Raw genomic sequence first — 27,185 nt, 5'->3', positions numbered from 1 at the left:
TTTGGGGTTAGGTTTAGATTTGGGGTTAGGTTTAGATTTTAGGTTTAGATTTGGGGTTAGGTTTAGATTTTAGGTTTATATATTGGGGTAAGGTTTAGATTTGGGGTTAGGTTTAGATTTTAGATTTAGATTTGGGGTTGGGTTTAGATTTGGGGTTAGGTTTAGATTTTAGGTTTAGATTTGGGGTTAGGTTTAGATTTTAGGTTTAGATTTGGGGTTAGGTTTAGATTTTAGGTTTAGATTTGGGGTTTAGATTTGGGGTTAGGTTTAGATTTTAGGTTTAGATTTGGGGTTAGGGTTAGATTTTAGGTTTAGATTTGGGGTTAGGTTTAGATTTGGGGTAAGGTTTAGATTTTAGGTTTAGATTTGGGGTTAGGTTTAGATTTTAGGTTTAGATTTGGGGTTAGGTTTAGATTTTAGGTTTAGATTTGGGGTTAGGTTTAGATTTTACGTTTATATTTGGGTTAGGTTTAGATTTGGGGTTAGGTTTAGATTTTAGGTTTAGATTTGGGATTAGGTTTAGATTTGGGGTTAGGTTTAGATTTTAGATTTAGATTTGGGGTTAGGTTTAGATTTTAGGTTTAGATTTGGGGTTAGGTTTAGATTTTAGGTTTAGATTTGGGGTTAGGTTTAGATTTTAGGTTTAGATTTGGGGTTAGGTTTAGATTTGGGGTTAGGTTTAGATTTTAGGTTTAGATTTGGGGTTAGGTTTAGATTTTAGGTTTAGATTTGGGGTTAGGTTTAGATTTTAGGTTTAGATTTGGGGTTAGGTTTAGATTTTAGGTTTAGATTTGGGGTTAGGTTTAGATTTTAGGTTTATATTTGGGGTTAGGTTTAGATTTGGGGTTAGGTTTATATTTTAGGTTTAGATTTGGGGTTAGGTTTAGATTTTAGGTTTAGATTTGGGGTTAGGTTTAGATTTGGGGTTAGGTTTAGATTTTAGGTTTAGATTTGGGGTTAGGTTTAGATTTGGGGTTAGGTTTAGATTTTAGGTTTAGATTTGGGGTTAGGTTTAGATTTTAGGTTTAGATTTGGGGTTAGGTTTAGATTTTAGGTTTATATTTGGGGTTAGGTTTAGATTTGGGGTTAGGTTTAGATTTTAGGTTTAGATTTGGGGTTAGGTTTATATTTGGGGTTAGGTTTAGATTTTAGATTTAGATTTGGGGTTAGGTTTAGATTTTAGGTTTAGATTTGTGGTTAGGTTTAGATTTGGGGTTAGGTTTAGATTTTAGGTTTAGATTTGGGGTTAGGTTTAGATTTGGGGTTACGTTTAGATTTTAGGTTTAGATTTGGGGTTAGGTTTAGATTTTAGGTTTAGATTTGGGGTTAGGTTTAGATTTGGGTTTAGGTTTATATTTTAGGTTTAGATTTGGGGTTAGGTTTAGACTTGGGGTTAGGTTTAGATTTTAGGTTTAGATTTGGGGTTAGGTTTAGATTTTAGGTTTAGATTTGGGGTTAGGTTTAGATTTGGGGTTAGGTTTAAATTTTAGGTTTAGATTTGGGGTTTAGATTTGGGGTTAGGTTTAGATTTTAGGTTTAGATTTGGGGTTAGGTTTAGATTTTAGGTTTAGATTTGGGGTTAGGTTTTGATTTTAGGTTTATATTTGGGGTTAGGTTTAGATTTGGGGTTAGGTTTAGATTTTAGGTTTAGATTTGGGGTTAGGTTTAGATTTGGGGTTAGGTTTAGATTTTAGATTTAGATTTGGGGTTATGTTTAGATTTTAGGTTTAGATTTGGGGTTAGGTTTAGATTTGGGGTTAGGTTTAGATTTTAGGTTTAGATTTGGGGTTAGGTTTAGATTTGGGGTTAGGTTTAGATTTTAGGTTTAGATTTGGGGTTAGGTTTAGATTTTAGGTTTAGATTAGGGGTTAGGTTTAGATTTGGGTTTAGGTTTATATTTTAGGTTTAGATTTGGGGTTAGGTTTAGATTTGAGGTTAGGTTTAGATTTTAGGTTTAGATTTGGGGTTAGGTTTAGATTTTAGGTTTATATTTGGGGTTAGGTTTAGATTTGGGGTTAGGTTTAAATTTTAGGTTTAGATTTGGGGTTAGGTTTAGATTTGGGGTTAGGTTTAGATTTTAGGTTTAGATTTGGGGTTAGGTTTAGATTTTAGGTTTAAATTTGGGGTTAGGTTTAGATTTTAGGTTTAGATTTGGGGTTAGGTTTAGATTTGGGGTTAGGTTTAGATTTTAGGTTTAGATTTGGGGTTAGGTTTAGATTTTAGGTTTAGATTTTAGGTTTAGATTTGGGGTTAGGTTTAGATTTTAGGGTTAGATTTGTGATTAGGTTTAGATTTTAGGTTTAGATTTGGGGTTAGGTTTAGATTTGGGGTTAGGTTTAGATTTTAGGTTTAGATTTGGGGTTAGGTTTAGATTTTAGGTTTAGATTTGGGGTTAGGTTTAGATTTTAGGTTTGGATTTGGGGTTAGGTTTAGATTTTAGGTTTAGATTTGGGGTTAGGTTTAGATTTTAGGTTTAGATTTGGGGTTAGCTTTAGATTTGGGGTTAGGTTTAGATTTTAGGTTTAGATTTGGGGTTAGGTTTAGATTTGAGGTTAGGTTTAGATTTTAGGTTTAGATTTGGGTTTAGGTTTAGATTTTAGGTTTATATTTGGGGTTAGGTTTAGATTTGGGGTTAGGTTTAAATTTTAGGTTTAGATTTGGGGTTAGGTTTAGATTTGGGGTTAGGTTTAGATTTTAGGTTTAGATTTGGGGTTAGGTTTAGATTTTAGGTTTAAATTTGGGGTTAGGTTTAGATTTTAGGTTTAGATTTGGGGTTAGGTTTAGATTTGGGGTTAGGTTTAGATTTTAGGTTTAGATTTGGGGTTAGGTTTAGATTTTAGGTTTAGATTTTAGGTTTAGATTTGGGGTTAGGTTTAGATTTTAGGGTTAGATTTGTGATTAGGTTTAGATTTTAGGTTTAGATTTGGGGTTAGGTTTAGATTTGGGGTTAGGTTTAGATTTTAGGTTTAGATTTGGGGTTAGGTTTAGATTTTAGGTTTAGATTTGGGGTTAGGTTTAGATTTTAGGTTTGGATTTGGGGTTAGGTTTAGATTTTAGGTTTAGATTTGGGGTTAGGTTTAGATTTTAGGTTTAGATTTGGGGTTAGCTTTAGATTTGGGGTTAGGTTTAGATTTTAGGTTTAGATTTGGGGTTAGGTTTAGATTTGGGGTTAGGTTTAGATTTTAGGTTTAGATTTGGGGTTAGGTTTAGATTTTAGGTTTATATATTGGGGTAAGGTTTAGATTTGGGGTTAGGTTTAGATTTTAGATTTAGATTTGGGGTTGGGTTTAGATTTGGGGTTAGGTTTAGATTTTAGGTTTAGATTTGGGGTTAGGTTTAGATTTTAGGTTTAGATTTGGGGTTAGGTTTAGATTTGGGGTTAGGTTTAGATTTTAGGTTTAGATTTGGGGTTAGGTTTAGATTTGGGGTTAGGTTTAGATTTTAGGTTTAGATTTGGGGTTAGGTTTAGATTTTAGGTTTAGATTTGGGGTTAGGTTTAGATTTGGGGTTAGGTTTAGATTTTAGGTTTAGATTTGGGGTTAGGTTTAGATTTGGGGTTAGGTTTAGATTTTAGGTTTAGATTTGGGGTTAGGTTTAGATTTTAGGTTTAGATTTGGGGTTAGGTTTAGATTTGGGGTTAGGTTTAGATTTTAGGTTTAGATTTGGGGTTAGGATTAGATTTTAGGTTTAGATTTGGGGTTTAGATTTGGGGTTAGGTTTAGATTTTAGGTTTAGATTTGGGGTTAGGGTTAGATTTTAGGTTTAGATTTGGGGTTAGGTTTAGATTTGGGGTAAGGTTTAGATTTTAGGTTTAGATTTGGGGTTAGGTTTAGATTTGGGGTTAGGTTTAGATTTTAGGTTTAGATTTGGGGTTAGGTTTAGATTTTAGGTTTAGATATGGGGTTAGGTTTAGATTTGGGGTTAGGTTTAGATTTTAGGTTTAGATTTGGGGTTAGGTTTAGATTTGTGGTTAGGTTTAGATTTTAGGTTTAGATTTGGGGTTAGGTTTAGATTTGGGGTTAGGTTTAGATTTTAGGTTTAGATTGGGGGTTAGGTTTAAATTTTAGGTTTAGATTTGGGGTTAGGTTTAGATTTGGGGTTACGTTTAGATTTTAGGTTTAGATTTTAGGTTTAGATTTGGGGTTAGGTTTAGATTTGGGGTTAGGTTTAGATTTTAGGTTTAGATTTGGGGTTAGGTTTAGATTTTAGGTTTAGATTTTAGGTTTAGATTTGGGGTTAGGTTTAGATTTTAGGGTTAGATTTGTGGTTAGGTTTAGATTTTAGGTTTAGATTTGGGGTTAAGTTTAGATTTTAGGTTTATATTTGGGGTAAGGTTTACATTTGGGGTTAGGTTTAGATTTTAGGTTTAGATTTGGGGTTAGGTTTAGATTTGGGGTTAGGTTTAGATTTTAGGTTTAGATTTGGGGTTAGGTTTATATTTGGGGTTAGGTTTAGATTTTAGGTTTATATTTGGGGTTAGGTTTAGATTTGGGGTTAGGTTTAGATTTTAGGTTTAGATTTGGGGTTAGGTTTAGATTTGGGGTTAGGTTTAGATTTTAGGTTTAGATTTGGGGTTAGGTTTAGATTTGGGGTTAGGTTTAGATTTTAGGTTTAGATTTGGGGTTAGGTTTAGATTTGGGGTTAGGTTTAGATTTTAGGTTTAGATTTGGGGTTAGGTTTAGATTTATGTTTATATTTGGGGTAAGGTTTAGATTTGGGGTTAGGTTTAGATTTTAGGTTTAGATTTGGGGTTAGGTTTAGATTTTAGGTTTAGGTTTGGGGTTAGGTTTAGATTTGGGGTTAGGTTTAGATTTTAGGTTTAGATTTGTGGTTAGGTTTAGATTTTAGGTTTAGATTTGGGGTTAGGTTTAGACTTGGGGTTAGGTTTAGATTTTAGGTTTAGATTTGGGGTTAGGTTTAGATTTTAGGTTTAGATTTGGGGTTAGGTTTAGATTTGGGGTTAGGTTTAGATTTTAGGTTTAGATTTGGGGTTAGGTTTAGATTTTAGTTTTAGATTTGGGGTTTAGATTTGGGGTTAGGTTTAGATTTTAGGTTTAGATTTGGGGTTAGGTTTAGATTTTAGGTTTAGATTTGGGGTTAGGTTTAGATTTTAGGTTTATATTTGGGGTTAGGTTTAGATTTTAGGTTTAGATTTGGGGTTAGGTTTAGATTTTAGGTTTATATTTGGGGTTAGGTTTAGATTTGGGGTTAGGTTTAGATTTTAGGTTTAGATTTGGGATTAGGTTTAGATTTGGATTTAGGTTTAGATTTTAGATTTAGATTTGGGATTAGGTTTAGATTTTAGGTTTAGATTTGGGGTTAGGTTTAGATTTTAGGTTTAGATTTGGGGTTAGGTTTAGATTTTAGGTTTAGATTTGGGGTTAGGTTTAGATTTTAGGTTTAGATTTGGGGTTAGGTTTAGATTTGGGGTTAGGTTTAGATTTTAGGTTTAGATTTGGGGTTAGGTTTAGATTTTAGGTTTAGATTTGGGGTTAGGTTTAGATTTGGGGTTAGGTTTAGATTTTAGGTTTAGATTTGGGGTTAGGTTTAGATTTGAGGTTTAGATTTGGGGTTAGGTTTAGATTTTAGGTTTAGATTTGGGGTTAGGTTTAGATTTGGGGTTAGGTTTGGGGTTAGGTTTAGATTTGGGGTTAGGTTTAGATTTTAGGTTTATATTTGGGGTTAGGTTTAGATTTTAGGTTTATATTTGGGGTAAGGTTTAGATTTGGGGTTAGGTTTAGATTTTAGGTTTAGATTTGGGGTTAGGTTTAGATTTGGGGTTAGGTTTAGATTTTAGGTTTAGATTTGGGGTTAGGTTTAGATTTTAGGTTTAGATTTGGGGTTAGGTTTAGATTTTAGGTTTAGATTGGGGGTTAGGTTTAAATTTTAGGTTTAGATTTGGGGTTAGGTTTAGATTTGGGGTTACGTTTAGATTTTAGGTTTAGATTTGGTATTAGGTTTAGATTTTAGGTCTAGATTTGGGGTTAGGTTTAGATTTTAGGTTTAGATTTGGGGTTAGGTTTAGATTTGGGGTTAGGTTTAGATTTTAGGTTTAGATTTGGGGTTAGGTTTAGATTTTAGGTTTAGATTTTAGGTTTAGATTTGGGGTTAGGTTTAGATTTTAGGGTTAGATTTGTGGTTAGGTTTAGATTTTCGGTTTAGATTTGGGGTTAGGTTTAGATTTTAGGTTTAGATTTGGGGTTACGTATAGATTTTAGGTTTAGATTTTAGGTTTAGATTTGGGGTTAGGTTTAGATTTTAAGTTTAGATTTGGGGTTAGGTTTAGATTTTCAGTTTAGATTTGGGGTTAGGTTTAGATTTTAGGTTTAGATTTGGGGTTAGGTTTAGATTTGGGGTTAGGTTTAGATTTTAGGTTTAGATTTGGGGTTAGGTTTAGATTTATGTTTATATTTGGGGTAAGGTTTAGATTTGGGGTTAGGTTTAGATTTTAGGTTTAGATTTGGGGTTAGGTTTAGATTTTAGGTTTAGGTTTGGGGTTAGGTTTAGATTTTAGGTTTAGATATGGGGTTAGGTTTAGATTTGGGGTTAGGTTTAGATTTTAGGTTTAGATTTGGGGTTAGGTTTAGATTTTAGGTTTAGATTTGGGGTTAGGTTTAGATTTGGGGTTAGGTTTAGATTTTAGGTTTAGATTTGGGGTTAGGTTTAGATTTTAGGTTTAGATTTGGGGTTAGGTTTAGATTTGGGGTTAGGTTTAGATTTTAGGTTTAGATTTGGGGTTAGGTTTAGATTTTAGGTTTAGATTTGGGGTTAGGTTTAGATTTTAGGTTTAGATTTGGGGTTAGGTTTAGATTTTAGGTTTAGATTTGGGGTTTAGATTTGGGGTTAGGTTTAGATTTTAGGTTTAGATTTGGGGTTAGGTTTAGATTTTAGGTTTAGATTTGGGGTTAGGTTTAGATTTTAGGTTTAGATTTGGGGTTAGGTTTAGATTTGGGGTTAGGTTTAGATTTTAGGTTTAGATTTGGGGTTAGGTTTAGATTTTAGGTTTAGATGTGGGGTTAGGTTTAGATTTGGTGTTAGGTTTAGATTTTAGGTTTAGATTTGGGGTTAGGTTTAGATTTCGGGTTAGGTTTAGATTTTAGGTTTAGATTTGGGGTTAGGTTTAGATTTTAGGTTTAGATTTGGGGTTTAGATTTGGGGTTAGGTTTAGATTTTAGGTTTAGATTTGGGGTTAGGTTTAGATTTTAGGTTTAGATTTGGGGTTAGGTTTAGATTTGGGGTAAGGTTTAGATTTTAGGTTTAGATTTGGGGTTAGGTTTAGATTTGGGGTTAGGTTTAGATTTTAGGTTTAGATTTGGGGTTAGGTTTAGATTTTAGGTTTAGATGTGGGGTTAGGTTTAGATTTGGGGTTAGGTTTAGATTTTAGGTTTAGATTTGGGGTTAGGTTTAGATTTGTGGTTAGGTTTAGATTTTAGGTTTAGATTTGGGGTTAGGTTTAGATTTGGGGTTAGGTTTAGATTTTAGGTTTAGATTGGGGGTTAGGTTTAAATTTTAGGTTTAGATTTGGGGTTAGGTTTAGATTTGGGGTTACGTTTAGATTTTAGGTTTAGATTTGGTATTAGGTTTAGATTTTAGGTCTAGATTTGGGGTTAGGTTTAGATTTTAGGTTTAGATTTGGGGTTAGGTTTAGATTTGGGGTTAGGTTTAGATTTTAGGTTTAGATTTGGGGTTAGGTTTAGATTTTAGGTTTAGATTTTAGGTTTAGATTTGGGGTTAGGTTTAGATTTTAGGGTTAGATTTGTGGTTAGGTTTAGATTTTAGGTTTAGATTTGGGGTTAAGTTTAGATTTTAGGTTTATATTTGGGGTAAGGTTTACATTTGGGGTTAGGTTTAGATTTTAGGTTTAGATTTGGGGTTAGGTTTAGATTTGGGGTTAGGTTTAGATTTTAGGTTTAGATTTGGGGTTAGGTTTAGATTTGGGGTTAGGTTTAGATTTTAGGTTTATATTTGGGGTAAGGTTTACATTTGGGGTTAGGTTTAGATTTTAGGTTTAGATTTGGGGTTAGGTTTAGATTTGGGGTTAGGTTTAGATTTTAGGTTTAGATTTGGGGTTAGGTTTAGATTTGGGGTTAGGTTTAGATTTTAGGTTTAGATTTGGGGTTAGGTTTAGAATTGGGGTTAGGTTTAGATTTTAGTTTTAGATTTGGGGTTAGGTTTAGATTTATGTTTATATTTGGGGTAAGGTTTAGATTTGGGGTTAGGTTTAGATTTTAGGTTTAGATTTGGGGTTAGGTTTAGATTTTAGGTTTAGGTTTGGGGTTAGGTTTAGATTTGGGGTTAGGTTTAGATTTTAGGTTTAGATTTGTGGTTAGGTTTAGATTTTAGGTTTAGATTTGGGGTTAGGTTTAGACTTGGGGTTAGGTTTAGATTTTAGGTTTAGATTTGGGGTTAGGTTTAGATTTTAGGTTTAGATTTGGGGTTAGGTTTAGATTTGGGGTTAGGTTTAGATTTTAGGTTTAGATTTGGGGTTAGGTTTAGATTTTAGTTTTAGATTTGGGGTTTAGATTTGGGGTTAGGTTTAGATTTTAGGTTTAGATTTGGGGTTAGGTTTAGATTTTAGGTTTAGATTTGGGGTTAGGTTTAGATTTTAGGTTTATATTTGGGGTTAGGTTTAGATTTGGGGTTAGGTTTAGATTTTAGGTTTAGATTTGGGATTAGGTTTAGATTTGGGGTTAGGTTTAGATTTTAGATTTAGATTTGGGATTAGGTTTAGATTTTAGGTTTAGATTTGGGGTTAGGTTTAGATTTTAGGTTTAGATTTGGGGTTAGGTTTAGATTTTAGGTTTAGATTTGGGGTTAGGTTTAGATTTTAGGTTTAGATTTGGGGTTAGGTTTAGATTTGGGGTTAGGTTTAGATTTTAGGTTTAGATTTGGGGTTAGGTTTAGATTTTAGGTTTAGATTTGGGGTTAGGTTTAGATTTGGGGTTAGGTTTAGATTTTAGGTTTAGATTTGGTGTTAGGTTTAGATTTTAGGTTTAGATTTGGGGTTAGGTTTAGATTTTAGGTTTATATTTGGGGTTAGGTTTAGATTTTAGGTTTATATTTGGGGTAAGGTTTAGATTTGGGGTTAGGTTTAGATTTTAGGTTTAGATTTGGGGTTAGGTTTAGATTTGGGGTTAGGTTTAGATTTTAGGTTTAGATTTGGGGTTAGGTTTAGATTTTAGGTTTAGATTTGGGGTTAGGTTTAGATTTTAGGTTTAGATTTGGGGTTAGGTTTAGATTTGGGGTTAGGTTTGGGGTTAGGTTTAGATTTGGGGTTAGGTTTAGATTTTAGGTTTATATTTGGCGTTAGGTTTAGATTTTAGGTTTATATTTGGGGTAAGGTTTAGATTTGGGGTTAGGTTTAGATTTTAGGTTTAGATTTGGGGTTAGGTTTAGATTTGGGGTTAGGTTTAGATTTTAGGTTTAGATTTGGGGTTAGGTTTAGATTTTAGGTTTAGATTTGGGGTTAGGTTTAGATTTTAGGTTTAGATTGGGGGTTAGGTTTAAATTTTAGGTTTAGATTTGGGGTTAGGTTTAGATTTGGGGTTACGTTTAGATTTTAGGTTTAGATTTGGTATTAGGTTTAGATTTTAGGTCTAGATTTGGGGTTAGGTTTAGATTTTAGGTTTAGATTTGGGGTTAGGTTTAGATTTGGGGTTAGGTTTAGATTTTAGGTTTAGATTTGGGGTTAGGTTTAGATTTTAGGTTTAGATTTTAGGTTTAGATTTGGGGTTAGGTTTAGATTTTAGGGTTAGATTTGTGGTTAGGTTTAGATTTTCGGTTTAGATTTGGGGTTAGGTTTAGATTTTAGGTTTAGATTTGGGGTTACGTATAGATTTTAGGTTTAGATTTTAGGTTTAGATTTGGGGTTAGGTTTAGATTTTAAGTTTAGATTTGGGGTTAGGTTTAGATTTTCAGTTTAGATTTGGGGTTAGGTTTAGATTTTAGGTTTAGATTTGGGGTTAGGTTTAGATTTGGGGTTAGGTTTAGATTTTAGGTTTAGATTTGGGGTTAGGTTTAGATTTATGTTTATATTTGGGGTAAGGTTTAGATTTAAGGTTAGGTTTAGATTTTAGGTTTAGATTTGGGGTTAGGTTTAGATTTTAGGTTTAGGTTTGGGGTTAGGTTTAGATTTTAGGTTTAGATATGGGGTTAGGTTTAGATTTGGGGTTAGGTTTAGATTTTAGGTTTAGATTTGGGGTTAGGTTTAGATTTTAGGTTTAGATTTGGGGTTAGGTTTAGATTTGGGGTTAGGTTTAGATTTTAGGTTTAGATTTGGGGTTAGGTTTAGATTTTAGGTTTAGATTTGGGGTTAGGTTTAGATTTGGGGTTAGGTTTAGATTTTAGGTTTAGATTTGGGGTTAGGTTTAGATTTGGGGTTAGGTTTAGATTTTAGGTTTAGATTTGGGGTTAGGTTTAGATTTTAGGTTTAGATTTGGGGTTAGGTTTAGATTTTAGGTTTAGATTTGGGGTTTAGATTTGGGGTTAGGTTTAGATTTTAGGTTTAGATTTGGGGTTAGGTTTAGATTTTAGGTTTAGATTTGGGGTTAGGTTTAGATTTTAGGTTTAGATTTGGGGTTAGGTTTAGATTTGGGGTTAGGTTTAGATTTTAGGTTTAGATTTGGGGTTAGGTTTAGATTTTAGGTTTAGATGTGGGGTTAGGTTTAGATTTGGTGTTAGGTTTAGATTTTAGGTTTAGATTTGGGGTTAGGTTTAGATTTCGGGTTAGGTTTAGATTTTAGGTTTAGATTTGGGGTTAGGTTTAGATTTTAGGTTTAGATTTGGGGTTTAGATTTGGGGTTAGGTTTAGATTTTAGGTTTAGATTTGGGGTTAGGTTTAGATTTTAGGTTTAGATTTGGGGTTAGGTTTAGATTTGGGGTAAGGTTTAGATTTTAGGTTTAGATTTGGGGTTAGGTTTAGATTTGGGGTTAGGTTTAGATTTTAGGTTTAGATTTGGGGTTAGGTTTAGATTTTAGGTTTAGATGTGGGGTTAGGTTTAGATTTGGGGTTAGGTTTAGATTTTAGGTTTAGATTTGGGGTTAGGTTTAGATTTGTGGTTAGGTTTAGATTTTAGGTTTAGATTTGGGGTTAGGTTTAGATTTGGGGTTAGGTTTAGATTTTAGGTTTAGATTGGGGGTTAGGTTTAAATTTTAGGTTTAGATTTGGGGTTAGGTTTAGATTTGGGGTTACGTTTAGATTTTAGGTTTAGATTTGGTATTAGGTTTAGATTTTAGGTCTAGATTTGGGGTTAGGTTTAGATTTTAGGTTTAGATTTGGGGTTAGGTTTAGATTTGGGGTTAGGTTTAGATTTTAGGTTTAGATTTGGGGTTAGGTTTAGATTTTAGGTTTAGATTTTAGGTTTAGATTTGGGGTTAGGTTTAGATTTTAGGGTTAGATTTGTGGTTAGGTTTAGATTTTAGGTTTAGATTTGGGGTTAAGTTTAGATTTTAGGTTTATATTTGGGGTAAGGTTTACATTTGGGGTTAGGTTTAGATTTTAGGTTTAGATTTGGGGTTAGGTTTAGATTTGGGGTTAGGTTTAGATTTTAGGTTTAGATTTGGGGTTAGGTTTAGATTTGGGGTTAGGTTTAGATTTTAGGTTTATATTTGGGGTAAGGTTTACATTTGGGGTTAGGTTTAGATTTTAGGTTTAGATTTGGGGTTAGGTTTAGATTTGGGGTTAGGTTTAGATTTTAGGTTTAGATTTGGGGTTAGGTTTAGATTTGGGGTTAGGTTTAGATTTTAGGTTTAGATTTGGGGTTAGGTTTAGAATTGGGGTTAGGTTTAGATTTTAGTTTTAGATTTGGGGTTAGGTTTAGATTTATGTTTATATTTGGGGTAAGGTTTAGATTTGGGGTTAGGTTTAGATTTTAGGTTTAGATTTGGGGTTAGGTTTAGATTTTAGGTTTAGGTTTGGGGTTAGGTTTAGATTTGGGGTTAGGTTTAGATTTTAGGTTTAGATTTGTGGTTAGGTTTAGATTTTAGGTTTAGATTTGGGGTTAGGTTTAGACTTGGGGTTAGGTTTAGATTTTAGGTTTAGATTTGGGGTTAGGTTTAGATTTTAGGTTTAGATTTGGGGTTAGGTTTAGATTTGGGGTTAGGTTTAGATTTTAGGTTTAGATTTGGGGTTAGGTTTAGATTTTAGTTTTAGATTTGGGGTTTAGATTTGGGGTTAGGTTTAGATTTTAGGTTTAGATTTGGGGTTAGGTTTAGATTTTAGGTTTAGATTTGGGGTTAGGTTTAGATTTTAGGTTTATATTTGGGGTTAGGTTTAGATTTGGGGTTAGGTTTAGATTTTAGGTTTAGATTTGGGATTAGGTTTAGATTTGGGGTTAGGTTTAGATTTTAGATTTAGATTTGGGATTAGGTTTAGATTTTAGGTTTAGATTTGGGGTTAGGTTTAGATTTTAGGTTTAGATTTGGGGTTAGGTTTAGATTTTAGGTTTAGATTTGGGGTTAGGTTTAGATTTTAGGTTTAGATTTGGGGTTAGGTTTAGATTTGGGGTTAGGTTTAGATTTTAGGTTTAGATTTGGGGTTAGGTTTAGATTTTAGGTTTAGATTTGGGGTTAGGTTTAGATTTGGGGTTAGGTTTAGATTTTAGGTTTAGATTTGGTGTTAGGTTTAGATTTTAGGTTTAGATTTGGGGTTAGGTTTAGATTTTAGGTTTATATTTGGGGTTAGGTTTAGATTTTAGGTTTATATTTGGGGTAAGGTTTAGATTTGGGGTTAGGTTTAGATTTTAGGTTTAGATTTGGGGTTAGGTTTAGATTTGGGGTTAGGTTTAGATTTTTGGTTTAGATTTGGGGTTAGGTTTAGATTTTAGGTTTAGATTTGGGGTTAGGTTTAGATTTTTGGTTAGGTTTAGATTTTAGGTTTAGATTGGGGGTTAGGTTTAAATTTTAGGTTTAGATTTGGGGTTAGGTTTAGATTTGGGGTTACGTTTAGATTTTAGGTTTAGATTTGGTATTAGGTTTAGATTTTAGGTCTAGATTTGGGGTTAGGTTTAGATTTTAGGTTTAGATTTGGGGTTAGGTTTACATTTGGGGTTAGGTTTAGATTTTAGGTTTAGATTTGGGGTTAGGTTTAGATTTTAGGTTTAGATTTGGGGTTAGGTTTAGATTTTAGGGTTAGATTTGTGGTTAGGTTTAGATTTTAGGTTTAGATTTGGGGTTAAGTTTAGATTTTAGGTTTATATTTGGGGTAAGGTTTACATTTGGGGTTAGGTTTAGATTTTAGGTTTAGATTTGGGGTTAGGTTTAGATTTGGGGTTAGGTTTAGATTTTAGGTTTAGATTTGGGGTTAGGTTTAGATTTGGGGTTAGGTTTAGATTTTAGGTTTAGATTTGGGGTTAGGTTTAGATTTGGGGTTAGGTTTAGATTTTAGGTTTAGATTTGGGGTTAGGTTTAGATTTATGTTTATATTTGGGGTAAGGTTTAGATTTGGGGTTAGGTTTAGATTTTAGGTTTAGATTTGGGGTTAGGTTTAGATTTTAGGTTTAGGTTTGGGGTTAGGTTTAGATTTTAGGTTTAGATATGGGGTTAGGTTTAGATTTGGGGTTAGGTTTAGATTTTAGGTTTAGATTTGGGGTTAGGTTTAGATTTGTGGTTAGGTTTAGATTTTAGGTTTAGATTTGGGGTTAGGTTTAGATTTGGGGTTAGGTTTAGATTTTAGGTTTAGATTGGGGGTTAGGTTTAAATTTTAGGTTTAGATTTGGGGTTAGGTTTAGATTTGGGGTTACGTTTAGATTTTAGGTTTAGATTTGGTATTAGGTTTAGATTTTAGGTCTAGATTTGGGGTTAGGTTTAGATTTTAGGTTTAGATTTGGGGTTAGGTTTAGATTTGGGGTTAGCTTTAGATTTGGGGTTAGGTTTAGATTTTAGGTTTAGATTTGGGGTTAGGTTTAGATTTGGGGTTAGGTTTAGATTTTAGGTTTAGATTTGGGGTTAGGTTTAGATTTTAGGTTTATATTTGGGGTAAGGTTTAGATTTGGGGTTAGGTTTAGATTTTAGATTTAGATTTGGGGTTGGGTTTAGATTTGGGGTTAGGTTTAGATTTTAGGTTTAGATTTGGGGTTAGGTTTAGATTTTAGGTTTAGATTTGGGGTTAGGTTTAGATTTGGGGTTAGGTTTAGATTTTAGGTTTAGATTTGGGGTTAGGTTTAGATTTGGGGTTAGGTTTAGATTTTAGGTTTAGATTTGGGGTTAGGTTTAGATTTTAGGTTTAGATTTGGGGTTAGGTTTAGATTTGGGGTTAGGTTTAGATTTTAGTTTTAGATTTGGGGTTAGGTTTAGATTTGGGGTTAGGTTTAGATTTTAGGTTTAGATTTGGGGTTAGGTTTAGATTTTAGGTTTAGATTTGGGGTTAGGTTTAGATTTGGGGTTAGGTTTAGATTTTAGGTTTAGATTTGGGGTTAGGTTTAGATTTTAGGTTTAGATTTGGGGTTTAGATTTGGGGTTAGGTTTAGATTTTAGGTTTAGATTTGGGGTTAGGTTTAGATTTTAGGTTTAGATTTGGGGTTAGGTTTAGATTTGGGGTAAGGTTTAGATTTTAGGTTTAGATTTGGGGTTAGGTTTAGATTTGGGGTTAGGTTTAGATTTTAGGTTTAGATTTGGGGTTAGGTTTAGATTTTAGGTTTAGATGTGGGGTTAGGTTTAGATTTGGGGTTAGGTTTAGATTTTAGGTTTAGATTTGGGGTTAGGTTTAGATTTGTGGTTAGGTTTAGATTTTAGGTTTAGATTTGGGGTTAGGTTTAGATTTGGGGTTAGGTTTAGATTTTAGGTTTAGATTTGGGGTTAGGTTTAGATTTTAGGTTTAGATTTGGGGTTAGGTTTAGATTTGGGGTTACGTTTAGATTTTAGGTTTAGATTTGGTATTAGGTTTAGATTTTAGGTCTAGATTTGGGGTTAGGTTTAGATTTTAGGTTTAGATTTGGGGTTAGGTTTAGATTTGGGGTTAGGTTTAGATTTTAGGTTTAGATTTGGGGTTAGGTTTAGATTTTAGGTTTAGATTTTAGGTTTAGATTTGGGGTTAGGTTTAGATTTTAGGGTTAGATTTGTGGTTAGGTTTAGATTTTAGGTTTAGATTTGGGGTTAAGTTTAGATTTTAGGTTTATATTTGGGGTAAGGTTTACATTTGGGGTTAGGTTTAGATTTTAGGTTTAGATTTGGGGTTAGGTTTAGATTTGGGGTTAGGTTTAGATTTTAGGTTTAGATTTGGGGTTAGGTTTAGATTTGGGGTTAGGTTTAGATTTTAGGTTTATATTTGGGGTAAGGTTTACATTTGGGGTTAGGTTTAGATTTTAGGTTTAGATTTGGGGTTAGGTTTAGATTTGGGGTTAGGTTTAGATTTTAGGTTTAGATTTGGGGTTAGGTTTAGATTTGGGGTTAGGTTTAGATTTTAGGTTTAGATTTGGGGTTAGGTTTAGATTTGGGGTTAGGTTTAGATTTTAGGTTTAGATTTGGGGTTAGGTTTAGATTTATGTTTATATTTGGGGTAAGGTTTAGATTTGGGGTTAGGTTTAGATTTTAGGTTTAGATTTGGGGTTAGGTTTAGATTTTAGGTTTAGGTTTGGGGTTAGGTTTAGATTTGGGGTTAGGTTTAGATTTTAGGTTTAGATTTGTGGTTAGGTTTAGATTTTAGGTTTAGATTTGGGGTTAGGTTTAGACTTGGGGTTAGGTTTAGATTTTAGGTTTAGATTTGGGGTTAGGTTTAGATTTTAGGTTTAGATTTGGGGTTAGGTTTAGATTTGGGGTTAGGTTTAGATTTTAGGTTTAGATTTGGGGTTAGGTTTAGATTTTAGTTTTAGATTTGGGGTTTAGATTTGGGGTTAGGTTTAGATTTTAGGTTTAGATTTGGGGTTAGGTTTAGATTTTAGGTTTAGATTTGGGGTTAGGTTTAGATTTTAGGTTTATATTTGGGGTTAGGTTTAGATTTGGGGTTAGGTTTAGATTTTAGGTTTAGATTTGGGATTAGGTTTAGATTTGGGGTTAGGTTTAGATTTTAGATTTAGATTTGGGATTAGGTTTAGATTTTAGGTTTAGATTTGGGGTTAGGTTTAGATTTTAGGTTTAGATTTGGGGTTAGGTTTAGATTTTAGGTTTAGATTTGGGGTTAGGTTTAGATTTTAGGTTTAGATTTGGGGTTAGGTTTAGATTTGGGGTTAGGTTTAGATTTTAGGTTTAGATTTGGGGTTAGGTTTAGATTTTAGGTTTAGATTTGGGGTTAGGTTTAGATTTGGGGTTAGGTTTAGATTTTAGGTTTAGATTTGGGGTTAGGTTTAGATTTTAGGTTTAGATTTGGGGTTAGGTTTAGATTTTAGGTTTAGATTTGGGGTTAGGTTTAGATTTGGGGTTAGGTTTGGGGTTAGGTTTAGATTTGGGGTTAGGTTTAGATTTTAGGTTTATATTTGGGGTTAGGTTTAGATTTTAGGTTTATATTTGGGGTAAGGTTTAGATTTGGGGTTAGGTTTAGATTTTATGTTTAGATTTGGGGTTAGGTTTAGATTTGGGGTTAGGTTTAGATTTTAGGTTTAGATTTGGGGTTAGGTTTAGATTTTAGGTTTAGATTTGGGGTTAGGTTTAGATTTGGGGTTAGGTTTAGATTTTAGGTTTAGATTGGGGGTTAGGTTTAAATTTTAGGTTTAGATTTGGGGTTAGGTTTAGATTTGGGGTTACGTTTAGATTTTAGGTTTAGATTTGGTATTAGGTTTAGATTTTAGGTCTAGATTTGGGGTTAGGTTTAGATTTTAGGTTTAGATTTGGGGTTAGGTTTAGATTTGGGGTTAGGTTTAGATTTTAGGTTTAGATTTGGGGTTAGGTTTAGATTTTAGGTTTAGATTTTAGGTTTAGATTTGGGGTTAGGTTTAGATTTTAGGGTTAGATTTGTGGTTAGGTTTAGATTTTAGGTTTAGATTTGGGGTTAAGTTTAGATTTTAGGTTTATATTTGGGGTAAGGTTTACATTTGGGGTTAGGTTTAGATTTTAGGTTTAGATTTGGGGTTAGGTTTAGATTTGGGGTTAGGTTTAGATTTTAGGTTTAGATTTGGGGTTAGGTTTAGATTTGGGGTTAGGTTTAGATTTTAGGTTTAGATTTGGGGTTAGGTTTAGATTTGGGGTTAGGTTTAGATTTTAGGTTTAGATTTGGGGTTAGGTTTAGATTTATGTTTATATTTGGGGTAAGGTTTAGATTTGGGGTTAGGTTTAGATTTTAGGTTTAGATTTGGGGTTAGGTTTAGATTTTAGGTTTAGGTTTGGGGTTAGGTTTAGATTTTAGGTTTAGATATGGGGTTAGGTTTAGATTTGGGGTTAGGTTTAGATTTTAGGTTTAGATTTGGGGTTAGGTTTAGATTTGTGGTTAGGTTTAGATTTTAGGTTTAGATTTGGGGTTAGGTTTAGATTTGGGGTTAGGTTTAGATTTTAGGTTTAGATTGGGGGTTAGGTTTAAATTTTAGGTTTAGATTTGGGGTTAGGTTTAGATTTGGGGTTACGTTTAGATTTTAGGTTTAGATTTGGTATTAGGTTTAGATTTTAGGTCTAGATTTGGGGTTAGGTTTAGATTTTAGGTTTAGATTTGGGGTTAGGTTTAGATTTGGGGTTAGGTTTAGATTTTAGGTTTAGATTTGGGGTTAGGTTTAGATTTTAGGTTTAGATTTGGGGTTAGGTTTAGATTTGGGGTTAGGTTTAGATTTTAGGGTTAGATTTGTGGTTAGGTTTAGATTTTAGGTTTAGATTTGGGGTTAAGTTTAGATTTTAGGTTTATATTTGGGGTAAGGTTTACATTTGGGGTTAGGTTTAGATTTTAGGTTTAGATTTGGGGTTAGGTTTAGATTTGGGGTTAGGTTTAGATTTTAGGTTTAGATTTGGGGTTAGGTTTAGATTTGGGGTTAGGTTTAGATTTTAGGTTTAGATTTGGGGTTAGGTTTAGATTTGGGGTTAGGTTTAGATTTTAGTTTTAGATTTGGTATTAGGTTTAGATTTTAGGTCTAGATTTGGGGTTAGGTTTAGATTTGGGGTTAGGTTTAGATTTTAGGTTTAGATTTGGGGTTAGGTTTAGACTTGGGGTTAGGTTTAGATTTTAGGTTTAGATTTGGGGTTAGGTTTAGATTTTAGGTTTAGATTTGGGGTTAGGTTTAGATTTGGGGTTAGGTTTAGATTTTAGGTTTAGATTTGGGGTTAGGTTTAGATTTTAGTTTTAGATTTGGGGTTTAGATTTGGGGTTAGGTTTAGATTTTAGGTTTAGATTTGGGGTTAGGTTTAGATTTTAGGTTTAGATTTGGGGTTAGGTTTAGATTTTAGGTTTATATTTGGGGTTAGGTTTAGATTTGGGGTTAGGTTTAGATTTTAGGTTTAGATTTGGGATTAGGTTTAGATTTGGGGTTAGGTTTAGATTTTAGATTTAGATTTGGGATTAGGTTTAGATTTTAGGTTTAGATTTGGGGTTAGGTTTAGATTTTAGGTTTAGATTTGGGGTTAGGTTTAGATTTTAGGTTTAGATTTGGGGTTAGGTTTAGATTTTAGGTTTAGATTTGGGGTTAGGTTTAGATTTGGGGTTAGGTTTAGATTTTAGGTTTAGATTTGGGGTTAGGTTTAGATTTTAGGTTTAGATTTGGGGTTAGGTTTAGATTTGGGGTTAGGTTTAGATTTTAGGTTTAGATTTGGGGTTAGGTTTAGATTTTAGGTTTAGATTTGGGGTTAGGTTTAGATTTTAGGTTTAGATTTGGGGTTAGGTTTAGATTTGGGGTTAGGTTTGGGGTTAGGTTTAGATTTGGGGTTAGGTTTAGATTTTAGGTTTATATTTGGGGTTAGGTTTAGATTTTAGGTTTATATTTGGGGTAAGGTTTAGATTTGGGGTTAGGTTTAGATTTTAGGTTTATATTTGGGGTTAGGTTTAGATTTTAGGTTTAGATTTGGGGTTAGGTTTAGATTTGGGGTTAGGTTTAGATTTTAGGTTTAGATTTGGGGTTAGGTTTAGATTTTAGGTTTAGATTTGGGGTTAGGTTTAGATTTGGGGTTAGGTTTAGATTTTAGGTTTAGATTGGGGGTTAGGTTTAAATTTTAGGTTTAGTTTTGGGGTTAGGTTTAGATTTGGGGTTACGTTTAGATTTTAGGTTTAGATTTGGTATTAGGTTTAGATTTTAGGTCTAGATTTGGGGTTAGGTTTAGATTTTAGGTTTAGATTTGGGGTTAGGTTTAGATTTGGGGTTAGGTTTAGATTTTAGGTTTAGATTTGGGGTTAGGTTTAGATTTTAGGTTTAGATTTTAGGTTTAGATTTGGGGTTAGGTTTAGATTTTAGGGTTAGATTTGTGGTTAGGTTTAGATTTTAGGTTTAGATTTGGGGTTAAGTTTAGATTTTAGGTTTATATTTGGGGTAAGGTTTACATTTGGGGTTAGGTTTAGATTTTAGGTTTAGATTTGGGGTTAGGTTTAGATTTGGGGTTAGGTTTAGATTTTAGGTTTAGATTTGGGGTTAGGTTTAGATTTGGGGTTAGGTTTAGATTTTAGGTTTAGATTTGGGGTTAGGTTTAGATTTGGGGTTAGGTTTAGATTTTAGGTTTAGATTTGGGGTTAGGTTTAGATTTATGTTTATATTTGGGGTAAGGTTTAGATTTGGGGTTAGGTTTAGATTTTAGGTTTAGATTTGGGGTTAGGTTTAGATTTTAGGTTTAGGTTTGGGGTTAGGTTTAGATTTTAGGTTTAGATATGGGGTTAGGTTTAGATTTGGGGTTAGGTTTAGATTTTAGGTTTAGATTTGGGGTTAGGTTTAGATTTGTGGTTAGGTTTAGATTTTAGGTTTAGATTTGGGGTTAGGTTTAGATTTGGGGTTAGGTTTAGATTTTAGGTTTAGATTGGGGATTAGGTATAAATTTTAGGTTTAGATTTGGGGTTAGATTTAGATTTTGGGTTACGTTTAGATTTTAGGTTTAGATTTGGTATTAGGTTTAGATTTTAGGTCTAGATTTGGGGTTAGGTTTAGATTTTAGGTTTAGATTTGGGGTTAGGTTTAGATTTGGGGTTAGGTTTAGATTTTAGGTTTAGATTTGGGGTTAGGTTTAGATTTGGGGTTAGGTTTAGATTTTAGGGTTAGATTTGTGGTTAGGTTTAGATTTTAGGTTTAGATTTGGGGTTAAGTTTAGATTTTAGGTTTATATTTGGGGTAAGGTTTACATTTGGGGTTAGGTTTAGATTTGGGGTTAGGTTTAGATTTTAGGTTTAGATTTGGGGTTAGGTTTAGATTTTAGGTTTAGATTTGGGGTTAGGTTTAGATTTGGGGTTAGGTTTAGATTTTAGGTTTAGATTTGGGGTTAGGTTTAGATTTGGGGTTAGGTTTAGATTTTAGGTTTAGATTTGGTATTAGGTTTAGATTTTAGGTCTAGATTTGGGGTTAGGTTTAGATTTTAGGTTTAGATTTGGGGTTAGGTTTAGATTTGGGGTTAGGTTTAGATTTTAGGTTTAGATTTGGGGTTAGGTTTAGATTTTAGGTTTAGATTTGGGGTTAGGTTTAGATTTGGGGTTAGGTTTAGATTTTAGGTTTAGATTTGGGGTTAGGTTTAGATTTTAGGTTTAGATTTGGGGTTAGGTTTAGATTTGGGGTTAGGTTTAGATTTTAGGTTTAGATTTGGGGTTAGGTTTAGATTTTAGGTTTAGATTTGGGGTTAGGTTTAGATTTTAGGTTTAGATTTGGGGTTAGGTTTAGATTTTAGGTTTATATTTGGGGTAAGGTTTAGATTTGGGGTTAGGTTTAGATTTTAGGTTTATATTTGGGGTTAGGTTTAGATTTTAGGTTTATATTTGGGGTAAGGTTTAGATTTGGGGTTAGGTTTAGATTTTAGGTTTATATTTGGGGTTAGGTTTAGATTTTAGGTTTAGATTTGGGGTTAGGTTTAGATTTTAGGTTTAGATTTGGGGTTAGGTTTAGATTTGGGGTTAGGTTTAGATTTTAGGTTTAGATTTGGGGTTAGGTTTAGATTTTAGGTTTAGATTTGGGGTTAGGTTTAGATTTGGGGTTAGGTTTAGATTTTAGGTTTAGATTGGGGGTTAGGTTTAAATTTTAGGTTTAGATTTGGGGTTAGGTTTAGATTTGGGGTTACGTTTAGATTTTAGGTTTAGATTTGGTATTAGGTTTAGATTTTAGGTCTAGATTTGGGGTTAGGTTTAGATTTTAGGTTTAGATTTGGGGTTAGGTTTAGATTTGGGGTTAGGTTTAGATTTTAGGTTTAGATTTGGGGTTAGGTTTAGATTTTAGGTTTAGATTTTAGGTTTAGATTTGGGGTTAGGTTTAGATTTTAGGGTTAGATTTGTGGTTAGGTTTAGATTTTAGGTTTAGATTTGGGGTTAAGTTTAGATTTTAGGTTTATATTTGGGGTAAGGTTTACATTTGGGGTTAGGTTTAGATTTTAGGTTTAGATTTGGGGTTAGGTTTAGATTTGGGGTTAGGTTTAGATTTTAGGTTTAGATTTGGGGTTAGGTTTAGATTTGGGGTTAGGTTTAGATTTTAGGTTTAGATTTGGGGTTAGGTTTAGATTTGGGGTTAGGTTTAGATTTTAGGTTTAGATTTGGGGTTAGGTTTAGATTTATGTTTATATTTGGGGTAAGGTTTAGATTTGGGGTTAGGTTTAGATTTTAGGTTTAGATTTGGGGTTAGGTTTAGATTTTAGGTTTAGGTTTGGGGTTAGGTTTAGATTTTAGGTTTAGATATGGGGTTAGGTTTAGATTTGGGGTTAGGTTTAGATTTTAGGTTTAGATTTGGGGTTAGGTTTAGATTTGTGGTTAGGTTTAGATTTTAGGTTTAGATTTGGGGTTAGGTTTAGATTTGGGGTTAGGTTTAGATTTTAGGTTTAGATTGGGGATTAGGTATAAATTTTAGGTTTAGATTTGGGGTTAGATTTAGATTTGGGGTTACGTTTAGATTTTAGGTTTAGATTTGGTATTAGGTTTAGATTTTAGGTCTAGATTTGGGGTTAGGTTTAGATTTTAGGTTTAGATTTGGGGTTAGGTTTAGATTTGGGGTTAGGTTTAGATTTTAGGTTTAGATTTGGGGTTAGGTTTAGATTTGGGGTTAGGTTTAGATTTTAGGGTTAGATTTGTGGTTAGGTTTAGATTTTAGGTTTAGATTTGGGGTTAAGTTTAGATTTTAGGTTTATATTTGGGGTAAGGTTTACATTTGGGGTTAGGTTTAGATTTGGGGTTAGGTTTAGATTTTAGGTTTAGATTTGGGGTTAGGTTTAGATTTTAGGTTTAGATTTGGGGTTAGGTTTAGATTTGGGGTTAGGTTTAGATTTTAGGTTTAGATTTGGGGTTAGGTTTAGATTTGGGGTTAGGTTTAGATTTTAGGTTTAGATTTGGTATTAGGTTTAGATTTTAGGTCTAGATTTGGGGTTAGGTTTAGATTTTAGGTTTAGATTTGGGGTTAGGTTTAGATTTGGGGTTAGGTTTAGATTTTAGGTTTAGATTTGGGGTTAGGTTTAGATTTTAGGTTTAGATTTGGGGTTAGGTTTAGATTTGGGGTTAGGTTTAGATTTTAGGGTTAGATTTGTGGTTAGGTTTAGATTTTAGGTTTAGATTTGGGGTTAAGTTTAGATTTTAGGTTTATATTTGGGGTAAGGTTTACATTAGGGGTTAGGTTTAGATTTTAGGTTTAGATTTGGGGTTAGGTTTAGATTTGGGGTTAGGTTTAGATTTTAGGTTTAGATTTGGGGTTAGGTTTAGATTTGGGGTTAGGTTTAGATTTTAGGTTTAGATTTGGGGTTAGGTTTAGATTTGGGGTTAGGTTTAGATTTTAGGTTTAGATTTGGGGTTAGGTTTAGATTTGGGGTTAGGTTTAGATTTTAGGTTTATATTTGGGGTAAGGTTTACATTTGGGGTTAGGTTTAGATTTTAGGTTTAGATTTGGGGTTAGGTTTAGATTTGGGGTTAGGTTTAGATTTTAGGTTTAGATTTGGGGTTAGGTTTAGATTTGGGGTTAGGTTTAGATTTTAGGTTTAGATTTGGGGTTAGGTTTAGATTTGGGGTTAGGTTTAGATTTTAGGTTTAGATTTGGGGTTAGGTTTAGATTTTAGGTTTAGATTTGGGGTTAGGTTTAGATTTATGTTTATATTTGGGGTAAGGTTTAGATTTGGGGTTAGGTTTAGATTTTAGGTTTAGATTTGGGGTTAGGTTTAGATTTTAGGTTTAGGTTTGGGGTTAGGTTTAGATTTTAGGTTTAGATATGGGGTTAGGTTTAGATTTGGGGTTAGGTTTAGATTTTAGGTTTAGATTTGGGGTTAGGTTTAGATTTGTGGTTAGGTTTAGATTTTAGGTTTAGATTTGGGGTTAGGTTTAGATTTGGGGTTAGGTTTAGATTTTAGGTTTAGATTGGGGGTTAGGTTTAAATTTTAGGTTTAGATTTGGGGTTAGGTTTAGATTTGGGGTTACGTTTAGATTTTAGGTTTAGATTTGGTATTAGGTTTAGATTTTAGGTCTAGATTTGGGGTTAGGTTTAGATTTTAGGTTTAGATTTGGGGTTAGGTTTAGATTTGGGGTTAGGTTTAGATTTTAGGTTTAGATTTGGGGTTAGGTTTAGATTTTAGGTTTAGATTTGGGGTTAGGTTTAGATTTGGGGTTAGGTTTAGATTTTAGGGTTAGATTTGTGGTTAGGTTTAGATTTTAGGTTTAGATTTGGGGTTAAGTTTAGATTTTAGGTTTATATTTGGGGTAAGGTTTACATTTGGGGTTAGGTTTAGATTTTAGGTTTAGATTTGGGGTTAGGTTTAGATTTGGGGTTAGGTTTAGATTTTAGGTTTAGATTTGGGGTTAGGTTTAGATTTGGGGTTAGGTTTAGATTTTAGGTTTAGATTTGGGGTTAGGTTTAGATTTGGGGTTAGGTTTAGATTTTAGGTTTAGATTTGGGGTTAGGTTTAGATTTATGTTTATATTTGGGGTAAGGTTTAGATTTGGGGTTAGGTTTAGATTTTAGGTTTAGATTTGGGGTTAGGTTTAGATTTGGGGTTAGGTTTAGATTTTAGGTTTAGATTTGGGGTTAGGTTTAGATTTGGGGTTAGGTTTAGATTTTAGGTTTAGATTTGGGGTTAGGTTTAGATTTATGTTTATATTTGGGGTAAGGTTTAGATTTGGGGTTAGGTTTAGATTTTAGGTTTAGATTTGGGGTTAGGTTTAGATTTTAGGTTTAGGTTTGGGGTTAGGTTTAGATTTGGGGTTAGGTTTAGATTTTAGGTTTAGATTTGTGGTTAGGTTTAGATTTTAGGTTTAGATTTGGGGTTAGGTTTAGACTTGGGGTTAGGTTTAGATTTTAGGTTTAGATTTGGGGTTAGGTTTAGATTTTAGGTTTAGATTTGGGGTTAGGTTTAGATTTGGGGTTAGGTTTAGATTTTAGGTTTAGATTTGGGGTTAGGTTTAGATTTTAGTTTTAGATTTGGGGTTTAGATTTAGGGTTAGGTTTAGATTTTAGGTTTAGATTTGGGGTTAGGTTTAGATTTTAGGTTTAGATTTGGGGTTAGGTTTAGATTTTAGGTTTATATTTGGGGTTAGGTTTAGATTTGGGGTTAGGTTTAGATTTTAGGTTTAGATTTGGGGTTAGGTTTAGATTTAGGGTTAGGTTTAGATTTTAGATTTAGATTTGGGATTAGGTTTAGATTTTAGGTCTAGATTTGGGGTTAGGTTTAGATTTTAGGTTTAGATTTGGGGTTAGGTTTAGATTTGGGGTTAGGTTTAGATTTTAGGTTTAGATTTGGGGTTAGGTTTAGATTTTAGGTTTAGATTTGGGGTTAGGTTTAGATTTTAGGGTTAGATTTGTGGTTAGGTTTAGATTTTAGGTTTAGATTTGGGGTTAAGTTTAGATTTTAGGTTTATATTTGGGGTAAGGTTTACATTTGGGGTTAGGTTTAGATTTTAGGTTTAGATTTGGGGTTAGGTTTAGATTTGGGGTTAGGTTTAGATTTTAGGTTTAGATTTGGGGTTAGGTTTAGATTTGGGGTTAGGTTTAGATTTTAGGTTTAGATTTGGGGTTAGGTTTAGATTTGGGGTTAGGTTTAGATTTTAGGTTTAGATTTGGGGTTAGGTTTAGATTTATGTTTATATTTGGGGTAAGGTTTAGATTTGGGGTTAGGTTTAGATTTTAGGTTTAGATTTGGGGTTAGGTTTAGATTTTAGGTTTAGGTTTGGGGTTAGGTTTAGATTTTAGGTTTAGATATGGGGTTAGGTTTAGATTTGGGGTTAGGTTTAGATTTTAGGTTTAGATTTGGGGTTAGGTTTAGATTTGTGGTTAGGTTTAGATTTTAGGTTTAGATTTGGGGTTAGGTTTAGATTTGGGGTTAGGTTTAGATTTTAGGTTTAGATTGGGGGTTAGGTTTAAATTTTAGGTTTAGATTTGGGGTTAGGTTTAGATTTGGGGTTACGTTTAGATTTTAGGTTTAGATTTGGTATTAGGTTTAGATTTTAGGTCTAGATTTGGGGTTAGGTTTAGATTTTAGGTTTAGATTTGGGGTTAGGTTTAGATTTGGGGTTAGCTTTAGATTTGGGGTTAGGTTTAGATTTTAGGTTTAGATTTGGGGTTAGGTTTAGATTTGGGGTTAGGTTTAGATTTTAGGTTTAGATTTGGGGTTAGGTTTAGATTTTAGGTTTATATTTGGGGTAAGGTTTAGATTTGGGGTTAGGTTTAGATTTTAGATTTAGATTTGGGGTTGGGTTTAGATTTGGGGTTAGGTTTAGATTTTAGGTTTAGATTTGGGGTTAGGTTTAGATTTTAGGTTTAGATTTGGGGTTAGGTTTAGATTTGGGGTTAGGTTTAGATTTTAGGTTTAGATTTGGGGTTAGGTTTAGATTTGGGGTTAGGTTTAGATTTTAGGTTTAGATTTGGGGTTAGGTTTAGATTTTAGGTTTAGATTTGGGGTTAGGTTTAGATTTGGGGTTAGGTTTAGATTTTAGTTTTAGATTTGGGGTTAGGTTTAGATTTGGGGTTAGGTTTAGATTTTAGGTTTAGATTTGGGGTTAGGTTTAGATTTTAGGTTTAGATTTGGGGTTAGGTTTAGATTTGGGTTTAGGTTTAGATTTTAGGTTTAGATTTGGGGTTAGGTTTAGATTTTAGGTTTAGATTTGGGGTTTAGATTTGGGGTTAGGTTTAGATTTTAGGTTTAGATTTGGGGTTAGGTTTAGATTTTAGGTTTAGATTTGGGGTTAGGTTTAGATTTGGGGTAAGGTTTAGATTTTAGGTTTAGATTTGGGGTTAGGTTTAGATTTGGGGTTAGGTTTAGATTTTAGGTTTAGATTTGGGGTTAGGTTTAGATTTTAGGTTTAGATGTGGGGTTAGGTTTAGATTTGGGGTTAGGTTTAGATTTTAGGTTTAGATTTGGGGTTAGGTTTAGATTTTAGGTTTAGATTTGGGGTTAGGTTTAGATTTGGGGTTACGTTTAGATTTTAGGTTTAGATTTGGTATTAGGTTTAGATTTTAGGTCTAGATTTGGGGTTAGGTTTAGATTTTAGGTTTAGATTTGGGGTTAGGTTTAGATTTGGGGTTAGGTTTAGATTTTAGGTTTAGATTTGGGGTTAGGTTTAGATTTTAGGTTTAGATTTTAGGTTTAGATTTGGGGTTAGGTTTAGATTTTAGGTTTAGATTTGTGGTTAGGTTTAGATTTTAGGTTTAGATTTGGGGTTAAGTTTAGATTTTAGGTTTATATTTGGGGTAAGGTTTACATTTGGGGTTAGGTTTAGATTTTAGGTTTAGATTTGGGGTTAGGTTTAGATTTGGGGTTAGGTTTAGATTTTAGGTTTAGATTTGGGGTTAGGTTTAGATTTGGGGTTAGGTTTAGATTTTAGGTTTATATTTGGGGTAAGGTTTACATTTGGGGTTAGGTTTAGATTTTAGGTTTAGATTTGGGGTTAGGTTTAGATTTGGGGTTAGGTTTAGATTTTAGGTTTAGATTTGGGGTTAGGTTTAGATTTGGGGTTAGGTTTAGATTTTAGGTTTAGATTTGGGGTTAGGTTTAGATTTGGGGTTAGGTTTAGATTTTAGGTTTAGATTTGGGGTTAGGTTTAGATTTATGTTTATATTTGGGGTAAGGTTTAGATTTGGGGTTAGGTTTAGATTTTAGGTTTAGATTTGGGGTTAGGTTTAGATTTTAGGTTTAGGTTTGGGGTTAGGTTTAGATTTGGGGTTAGGTTTAGATTTTAGGTTTAGATTTGTGGTTAGGTTTAG

This window comes from Patagioenas fasciata, chromosome 6 (assembly GCF_037038585.1).
Source record: "Patagioenas fasciata isolate bPatFas1 chromosome 6, bPatFas1.hap1, whole genome shotgun sequence".
NCBI lineage: Eukaryota > Metazoa > Chordata > Aves > Columbiformes > Columbidae > Patagioenas > Patagioenas fasciata.
The sequence above is the reverse complement of the archived record's forward strand: the minus strand, read 5'-3'. Positions refer to the sequence as shown.